Raw genomic sequence first — 10804 nt, 5'->3', positions numbered from 1 at the left:
TGGTTTACTTTTACAACATGGCTATTGTGCTTAATGTTTTTCATGACTACACATTTTTAATCTTTATCAATTAATTTCCTCTCTCAATGGGGGGAGTGGTGTGGAAGGAAGGGAGAGAATTCAGAATTCAAGGTTTTAAAAGTGATGTTGAAATTTGTTTTTGCATGTAACTGGGGGAAAAATAAAATTAAAAAATATAAAGTTACTTGTTGAATATATTATACACTTAAAGGGAAAAGAATAAGTTCCACATAATATATATTTCACGAATATCCTTTTTCTGTTCTACGTTTATGGAAATGTTTATTTTACTTGGAGCTTATTTGGTTGTTAAGTTCAGAATAAAAATAACAGAATTCTAATGTCTCACATGTGGAACCAACCCCTTTAATGGCTTCCTTCCCCTTTAGAGAAAATCTCAGATTATCAGATTTGGAAAATAATTTACAAATCATCAAGTTTAATCTACCCATTTTACGGAAGAGGAGACTGAGGTCTAGAAAAGAGAAGATAATTGCTTAAGGGAGGATTTGAACCTTAAGAGAGGTTTTTGAACCAGGATGCTCTAATTTCACCAGTAGCCTTTGCTACTTTATATAGTAATACCTTCCTTTTTTCTTCCTCTTCCTTTCTACCTTCTTCTTCCATCTTATATTACCTTTATCTGAAAATTTGTCTGACATGAGTACTGTAAGACCAATCATTTTGGACAAATTGAAGCAGCCAGAATGACCCAACCAATTTGATATTATATAGAGCTATTGAGTATCAAGTGAGGTAGTCATAATGGTCAGGTATGAGTATTCCTAGATCGTAAAGTGGATATTACAGCAGGAGGCAACGTGAATCACTGTTGCTGCATTCAGAGTGAGCAATCATTTACTGTGGATTTTCTGAGTCAGAGAGAGACTAGGGAGAAGGATGCAAAGGAACTTGAGTGGTAGGGTCCAGAGAAGCTTCCAGAATAGCCTGAAGACATTTGATGAGGACTTCACAGGGATGGAGGAGGGAGAAGGTGCAGTCATTGTCTGGATTTTATTTTTAATGATAATTCTGGTAATAGAAATAAAAGATAGTGAATTACTTCCCTTAAAAAGGTAAGGTTCTTTAAGGTTGTAGAATGAATAAGTAAATTTACCTCAGTGAAGTTTAGACAAAGGTTCCCTTGTCTTCATGTTTCTGGATTTGGTGAATAGATTTACCTTCAGCTACAAATAAAACCAGAAAACTTGGAGATCAGCAATAGAGGAAATCTATCTTTCCCAAAAATGATGGTCCTTCTGGTAAAAATATCACCAGATGTATGTACCTGCTTCTTCCATTTGTCCTGGACAAATGAGTTTAAGTTAAAAGGAAAGATCTGATTGAGATATTAATTTCAGTTTATTAGGACTTGGGGTAATAGCTGATCTGACCTCTTGTTCCTCAACAAAACAGACTAAAAGACAGGAGTCTACCATGAAATATCTCACTAATGGAGTGGGTTCAGACCTCAGGTAAGAACAACTGATGGGACTAATTAAGATTGACCCTAAATTGGGGGCGGCTAGGTGGCACAGTGAAGTCAGGAGTCAGGAGTCAGGAGTACCTGGGTTCAAATTTGACCTCAGACACTTAATAATTACCTAGCCGTGTGGCCTTGGGCAAGCCACTTAACCCCATTGCCTTGAAAAATCTAAAAAAAAAATAAAATAAAATAAAAAGATTGACCCTAAATTGACCCTAAGGGCAATACAAAAAATAATCTCCTTCTGCATCCAAATCAGAGACTGTCTCTTTTCCTGCTCTGAAAGCCTAGAGCCCAAGCCCAGTGGATTGCTTCACTGACTAAGAGGGATGGATCCTGACCTTCTCATCTCTTATTTGTAGGAGAATTAAAGAGGCTATTCCCCAGCCAGAGAGCTGTGAGACCAGAGGGACTCCCCCCACCACCTCCATATGGAGAAACCAGTGATAGTTTCAGATCAGATGGGATTTAGGAATATCAAAATGGCAATTACATGGAGTAGACTATTGTTGTTAATGTTGTTGTTGACTTGTGTCTGACTCTTCATGACCCTGGTAACCATAGCATGCCAACACTGTCCACTATTCTTGGCAAAGATACTGGAATGGTTTTCCTTTTCCTCCTCCAGTTCATTTTATGGATGAGGAAATTGAAGTGACTTTCCCTACCTGTTAGACATTTCCAACTGGATGTTCCATAAATATCCCCAATTGAAAATGTCTAAAGCAGAGGCAGCTAGGTGGTACAATGGATAGAGCACTGGCCCTGGAGTCAGGAGGACCTGTTTAGACAGTTAATAATTGCCAAGCTGTGTGACCTTGGGCAAGTCACCTAACCCCATTTCCTTAAATAAATAAAAACTTTTTTTTTAAATGTTCAAAACAGATCTCATCATTTTTTTAACTGACCCCTTTCTCTAGCTTCCTTCTTTTCTGTCCAGAGTGCCCCCCCCTTTAAAGGCACTAAAGTTTGCCACTAAGAGTCATCCTTGAGTCCTCATTCTCCCATACCTTCTCATCTAATTGATTGTCAAGGCTTGTCTATTCTACCTCTACAATTCTCTTATTTGATCCCCACTATTCAAATGAACTTGGGAGCTAGGTGATTCAGTAGATAAAGCACCTGCCCTGGAGTAAGGAAGACAACTTTCTGAGTTCAAATCTGGCCTCAGACACTTCCTAGCCATGTGACCCTGGGTAAGTCTCTTAACCCTGTTTGCCTGAGTTTTCTCATTTGTAAAAAAATCTGGAGAAGGAAATAGCGAAATACTCCAATATCTCTGCCAAGAAAACTCCAAATGGGGGTCATAAAGAGTCAGCAGATTAACAGCATAAACAACTGAACCCAAGTAGCCAATGAGATCAACAAGAAAGCCTATATAGAGATTGAAGATAAAAGACCCAGGATAAACCCTTGAGCAAGACATGATTAATGACTAAGTAAAGGAAACATGAAGAATGACAAGATAGATTACAGGAAAACTCTAGAGAGAATAGTGAAGACTATCTTCTGAAAAAAAAAAACAGAAAGAAAAAAAGATCATTCAAGAGCAAAATGACCCAACTCTCTCATTTTTCAGATGAGAAAACTAAGGTCAAAAAGAGTCAATAATTGACCCAAAATGCATAGGAGGTAGAGAATCTAGCCAGGATTTGAACCCATGTCCTATGATTCCAAATGTAGCACTCCCAGCAAAACACCCCTCTTCTTCCAACACCTTTTAAATTCCTAGAGACTTTAAAATGATACAGTCTAATCCTTTATTTTACATATGAGGAAACTGAGGTCTGGGGAGGTTAACTGGCTTGCTCATTGTTGTGTAGGCAGAGCCACCAAGGTCTATAACTTGGAATCTACTTCTTCTGCTCTACACCAAGAGCTCCAGTCTTCCACCCCTGTCCCTACCCCACCATGATTTCACCTCTTCTGCCAGCCCTGCTAGAGCTGAGCATTCCAGTTTCCTAAACTCATATTCTGCTTCTCCTTCTTTGAGTTTTAACTAACCCAGGCAGTTGGGAATGCACTAGGCAAACCACTCCTGTTGTCTCTGCTGGTGTTACTGAAACAAACTGCTCCAGGCCGCCTGAAGGCAGACATTGTGAGTTTCTCGGTTGAATCCAGCAGAGAAGTTTCTTGCATCACTGTTGAATGCCATCATGCTGTGATTAGTTAATCATTAAGTACATGGTGCTTTTAATTAACTGCCAGCCCATCTCGGGCAGCTGTTCTGCGAATCACATTTGATCACGCTTCCCCCCAGTCTGTGGTGATGGAACACTTCAGTAACACAATTGGTACTTTTGGCTCGTGCTGCGGCTGCTGTTATTGCTGCTGCTGCCACCATCAGAGAGCATCTATCCCAGCCCCCCATGCCCAAGAGCTGCCCACATGTCAGGGGGGAGTTCTGTCTGAGAGGGAGGCAACAGCCATCACTGGCCTGCTCAGAGTCGGCCTGCAAGGCCTGGCTGGGTGGGCAGGTCAGACGTCTGCAGACTTAACAAGTCCTGTCTGACCAGGCTACAGGTCTGAGAGAGACAGAGAAAAGCAGACACATGGAGACAGAGACAAAGAGAGAATGACAGGAAAAAATAGAGAAACACAGAGAGACAGAGACACAGAGACAAAGAGATGGGAAGAGAGAGACAGCAAAAAACAGATACATAGATAAAGAGAATGGCAGGAAAAAATAGGGAGACAGAGAAAGAGAGAGAAAACAGACAGACAGAGAAAAAAGACACATAGAGACAAAAAAGACAGGATGAGAGAGAAACTATAGAAAAACAGAAAAAATACAGAGATAGAGACAGACAGGAAGAGAAACAGGAAGCGAGACAGTTAAAAAAACATATAGAGACACAAAGACAGAGACAATGAGAGGAAGAGAGACAGAGAAAAGATAGAGACAGACAGGAAGAGAGAAAAAACAGACACATAAAGAGAAACAAAGACAGGTAGAGAAACAGAGAAAAAACAGAAACAGATGGAAAGCAAGACAGTACAAAAAAATAGACCTCTGACACATAGAGACAGACAAAGGGACAGGAAGAGAAAAAAGAGACAGGAAGAGAGACAGAAAAAACAGAGAGATGGGAAGAAAGAAACAGAGAAAGAGAGGAAGACAGAAAAAGGACACAGAGACAAAGAGATGGAAGAGAAACAGAAAAAACAGACAGGAAGAGAGATAATGGAAAAAAACCAGACAGACACATAGAGACAAAGAGACAGGAAGAGAAACAGAGAAAAAACAGAGAGACAGGGGGGAGAGAGAGAGAGAGAGAGAGAGAGAGAGAGAGAGAGAGAGAGAGAGAGAGAGAGAGAGAGAGAGAACAGACAAAGATGCAGGAAGAGAGAGACAGAGAAGCTGAAAGGGTTGAGGGAGGGTGGTTTCTGTGTCCACAGTGATTTCAAATTCATATGGAATGAGGTAGTCATGGTATAAAAGAATCTGAAGTCAGAGAACTTGGGTTCAGATTCTATCTCTAATTCTTATTAAGCATATGATCTTGACCAAATGACTTAAACCTTCCTGGGCCTCATTTTCCTTAGTTATAAAACTTCCTCCAGGGAACCAACCTCTCATTCAATATTTAGGGCTAAAGTCCTGGGTTTGAGTGTTTAAAAATTTGCTCCTCATTCCTGATATTTTCTAGTGCTGCTTCCCTCCATAGTAAGATCAAGTCTGACCAATTTCCTTGGGTACCATCTGACTGATCTCACCAAAACTCGAGGAATCCAGGATCCAACAGGAAATGATTTGTCAAAAAACAACTACTACTTGTCCAAAGTTATAACAGCAGATGGCTAACAGTCAAGATTCAAACCCAGGTCTTCTGGCTCCAAATCAAGTGTATTTTTCCATGATGATACATTGCACACAACTCTTTTTTTCACAGAGCTATAGAAATGTGAGTCATTATCCTTCATAGCCTAAGGAAGTCCCAATGGTGCACAATGAAAAACAATATGCTTACATTAATTTATATAAATATCATATTTAAATAAGGAAGTCAGTCAACAAACATTTTTTAAGTAACTACTCTATGGTAGGCACTAGACTAAGCTCTGAGGATACAGAGGTAAAAGTGAAAAGGTAAAAAGTGTCCTCAGGGAGCTTACTTTCTTATGGAAGGAGATAACATACAAATAAATGCACATCCAAGATACAAAATCCATCAGCCAAATTTGCATTTATTTATTCATCATTATGTACTGTGCCAGGTTCTGGGGATATAAAGTTGAAAATTAAAAAGTCTCTCCTCCTCTCAGGGAGCTCACCATCTTACTAAGAAAAGTCATTGGCAGTCTGGGTGGAAGGAAGTAAGAGAATGGTGGGGACTAGAAGAAAAGATGGTACCCCAAAGACAGGAAGAGGGACTCCTGAGCCTGCTCAGACTGGACCATGGAAAAGCAGCTCTTCTCTTCTACTTCCCTGCCTAGGCTTTTAGGGGCAGCTCTCCTTCAAAAGGACCCATGTCTTGGGACAGATTTGTGGCAAACCTGTAGAAAAGTGGGCTATTTCTCAGGCACCAGAACTCTATCATTATCATACTTTAACTATGAAGGGTAAAGGGCTACCAAGGGAAGCACCATCTGAGTTAATAGATAGGACTCTATCTGAGCTAGTAGGACTCAAGAAGAATGTCTCCATTACACCGCCAACAGTAGTTTACATACGTTTTTTACAAAGGTTATGTCATTTGTTCCTTGAAGAAGTCCTGTATTGTGAGAAGGGTGGATATTATTACCTCTATTTTACAGATTAGGAAAGCAAAATTCTAAAACATTAAATTACTTACCCAAGACCACAGAATTAATACATAACAGCTGGTCATTAAATGTAAAATTTGGTGAACAAGTCATGGTATTTACCACTTAGGCATGATCTAAAACAAATCTCTCATTTTAAAAATAAGAAACCTGAGACTCAAAGAGGATAAACAATTTCTTGAGGGTCTTACGGAAAGTAAGTAGTGAAGTTAAAATTAGATTGTAGGAATTTTAGACTCCTAATCTAAGGTTATTTCCACTAAACCATGATTATTTCTGATCCTAAAGCTATTATATTCTATAGAGAAATATTACATGTTTCTATAATCTATTTATTCTTGCCTTATATATTGATAGTTGTCCATATATTAATATAATGCATTAATTCATGGGCAGGGAGTGAGAGGGAGGAGCAAACCTGAGGTCACATAACAGCTCTCTCCATCATATCACAGTCCGTTGCGGCCAGAATAAGATACCACCTTGCAAGATATATAACAACTATGCAGGGTGACCCAAAAAAGTCACAGCACAGTTTTGAGCTCTTACAGCTAATTAAGCTCAAAATATTTAAGCGATTAAAGCTTTAAACTGCACTATGACTTTTGGGACACCATTTCTAAATCTTTCATCCCCTTATCCTAAATTTAGATGACATGGGATATGGATATCTCTATAAATATAAATGGTATCTAGATAGACTATATATAGATATACAGATATTGTTCACCTGTCTCTCTTCACCTCCAAAACAAATAACACACACAAACACATTGGACCCCTATAATTCTGTAAATGTCAATATCCTCACCTTCAATGGGACCAGAGAACTCTGACCATTTTAAAGAGTACATTTAAGGCTGGAGTCACCTTTTTCTTTTACCCAGTCCCCCACCAGGGAGGCCTTTTCCTAGAGAGAAATGCCAGCTTCTTTCTCCAGCTTTTTAAGAATGGAGATGCTACTAGGACAATCTCCTTCTGGACAGAGGGAAATTAAATCGTCTCTAATTATCGTTCTCGGAGTGCCGTGTCCTCTTTCCTGCAAATCCACACTCTCCCTCCTCCAGCCCCTTGAGATCTAGGGTTTTATTCCTATTTAAATTACAATTATAATAATTAGGCTGGAAAGGAAGTTGGAGCTCAGGGGCTGGGATGTGCCAGACGGCCCCCTGGAGGTATGATTTGGGACTAGCTCATTATGGTCAGTCCTAAACCTTTCCATTTAATCGAGTTACCCTGCATTTGAGGTCAAGAGCCTTAATGTCCTTAGACTCTATTTCCTATAAGGCCTGTGCCTACTCGGGGGGGTCTGGCAAAAGTAACTAAGTTCTACTTTGATCTGTCTGGGCAGATGTGGCAAGCAATACTTGATGGTCCAACCACACCAAGGTGGTAAAGTTTCTCTATCTCCCCTTGAAGTCCCATTTGTGAGTGGGAGACAGAAGAGAAGCTGATCTGCAACAAAGTTTAACCTGAGTTCCTTTTTCAAAGCCCTTACTGTCCTGGTTTAGTGATCTCTGAGGCTTGGAGGGGGCACTGCAGGAAGGGACCAGCAGTTACTACTCATCATTAAGCCACACAGATATGTCTTGGGCATCAGCCAAGACCAAACACACTCTCATATTCTAGCAGTTCCTATGAACTAAGATTCCTTTTTGTGGTGCATTTTCAAATCCATTTTCTCATTATATTAGCAATACTCTTCTATGAGAAAGATAGGGCAAGCGGAATAACTTCTTTAACAAATGAAGAAACAGAGGCTCACAGATGAAATGATTGCCCAGGCTCAGGCATCTTGTCAAATTTAAGCCTGGCTTCCTGACTTAAAATCAAATTTTACAGGTTATCAATATTAACACACCCCCTCATTTTAGAGATAAGGAAACTAAAATCCAGAAATCTTGTCTTGCCCAAGGTCATGTAGTGACCTATAAGTAAGAGAGCCAGAATGTGAATCCATATCCTCCCAATCTAGTCCTCTTTCCACTGAGCCATGTACAAAAATATCATAACTAGAAGGGACCTTAGAAATCAACTATTCTGACCTCATTTTATGGATGAGGAAACTGAGGCCCAGAACAATGTTCTTTCAATGTCACACACACACACACACACACACACACACACACACACACACACACACACCTACCTTCAAAATATCCAATGTTCAACCCTGACCCTCCTCTGTCTAAACACAGCCAGCCTTTGGTGCCCATCTTCCCAGAACCCCTCCAAGGACTTTAGTATCCTCCCTGTCTCCAAGATTTGGAAGGAATGTTCCCTCCAAAAAGAGGCAGTAAGTTTCTGAATATGTAAATTGTGGAACATTCTCTGCCACATTCATTCAGTGACTTAATTGAGACATTTGCTTGGTGTGTCCTCAAAAACTAGGGCAGATACAGTGCTTGGAGGATCTGTCAGCAGCTCCACTGACTTGGGCTCCACGCTGTGACTTCAGGGACTTAATAGGTTTTCGATGGAACTTGGTCCAGCAAGAGGGAAGCCAGTTCACTCTAATAAGATAATATATATTTTAAATGACCCCTGTGAATTACAATGATATTGGGTATTAAAATACCAGAAAGTAGGACAAAATAAAAACTCCTAACCACCATCCTTCCAGGAGCTGCATGGAGGGAGAAGAAATCTCTGCAGATTTCGCCCACATTCCATTACCTGGCCCAGCACAGGCCAATCCAGGTGAGTTTTAGTCTTTATGTCATCCATAGCATTCCTTTGGGTCTCAGGATTTGAACTTCTTTCCTCCAGTCAAGAAGGAAAAGGCATTAAGAGTCTTAAGTTTTCATCTCTGCTCTGTCACTAATTCTATGACATGTCATTTCTTTATGACTATTTCATTATCTGTCAAATAAGAGATAAGACCAGCCCTATATAACTCACAGTAATGTTGGGGTTTTGAGGATAAGTTCAGTAAACACTTAATTAGCAGCTACTGTGTGTAAAAGAAACAGACATTTTGGTTGACAGAAATCATACAATAACTGTTATTGATCTTAGATACTATTTCATGCATCTTCTTTATTTTACAGATGAAGAAACTGAGGACCAGAAAGCTAAGTAACTTTTCCAAGGTCACATAGGTAATAAGTAACAAAAATGAAATTCAAACTCAGTGTCCTCTGACCCTTAATCTTTACAATCTATAAGGTCAAATAAAAGAAAGGAGAGAGAAAAAATGAAGCAGTGCCTATCCTCATGCAGATTACATTCTACCATGAAGATTGTTTCAAGTAAGTAAATGCAAAGAAATATGCAAAGTAATACATAATATTTTTAAGAGGAAAAGAAGAAAGAATCAGGAAAAGATTCATGTAGGAACTAGGACCTTAAATGTACTTTGAAAGCAGCTAGAAATTCTCCATTCAAAAGGTGAAAGATTACAGATTTTAGAGATTGCTGTTATTAAAGGAACCGCTTTGTCTGACCTTGACCAGCTCTTGGAACCTGTACTCTGGAGTCTGAAAGAGAATTCCTTAGCTTTGCATTTCTGAGACACGTCTTCACATTTATCCTATTCTGTGCTGAATTGCTAAAGTCACTGCTCTCTAGGCCCTCCCTGTTCTTCATCCTCAATGTGACTTCCAATCCCTCCACCCCTCTATTATTTCTCAGATCATCAACTGCAGTGCACTGGCTCTTCTAGTCTTGACCTTTTGGTGAAAGGTCTATATTTGCCCTCATATATCTCCATATTTTTATCATATCTTATCATGTCTACCTATCCCAACCCTGGATTGCTCCCACCATCTTGCTCACCTTGTTCCTACTTAAAAATACTGTTGAAGGAAGTGGAGGAAGTCATGGAACCATGCTGATTTGGTTCATTACAAATTTACATTATCTAATCTCAACCAGGTTCCAGGCTCTCACTACAACAAAATAATCCTTCTCTTTCCTAAAAGATTCTCTTATCCCACTCAAAACTTTCTCTTCAATACTCAAGCCCACCACAAATCCCCTACCTCTGAGCTGAGGACTGGGCCTCATACTTCATTAAAAAAAAAAAAGACCATGTGCCATGATCTCCCTCTTCTTTTGTATTTCACAGTCCTCTGAATTTATCCCCTACTGCAGTCTCTGTTGAAGAGGTGGCCCTTCTCTTTACTATACCCTTTCCCCCATCCTCTCCCATCTCCTTCAGCAGATTTCCCTACCATTAACCCTACTCATTGTCTCCCCACTCAGTCTCTACTAACTTCTTCACTGTTGCCATGTATCTCCCATTTTTTCCTCCCATTTTTAAAAAATTATCACTCGATCCAGACATGTCTGCTAATTGCCCTCCTATATAAGTACCTCACTTTCCTTTCTCAGTTAAACTCCTTGAATAAGCCATCTATACTCAAAGTCTATTTTCTCTTCTCATTGTTGTCTATATCCTACTTAATCTAATTTCCAATCTCATTAACAGAAACTCTCAATGATCTCTTAATTGCAAACCCAGTTTTATTAATCCTTGCACATCATTTAAGCCTGTTGATCACCCTCTCTCCTTCTGGATACTTTTTG

This window comes from Macrotis lagotis, chromosome 1 (assembly GCF_037893015.1).
Source record: "Macrotis lagotis isolate mMagLag1 chromosome 1, bilby.v1.9.chrom.fasta, whole genome shotgun sequence".
Taxonomy (NCBI): domain Eukaryota; kingdom Metazoa; phylum Chordata; class Mammalia; order Peramelemorphia; family Peramelidae; genus Macrotis; species Macrotis lagotis.
Note: the sequence above shows the minus strand (reverse complement) of the source record.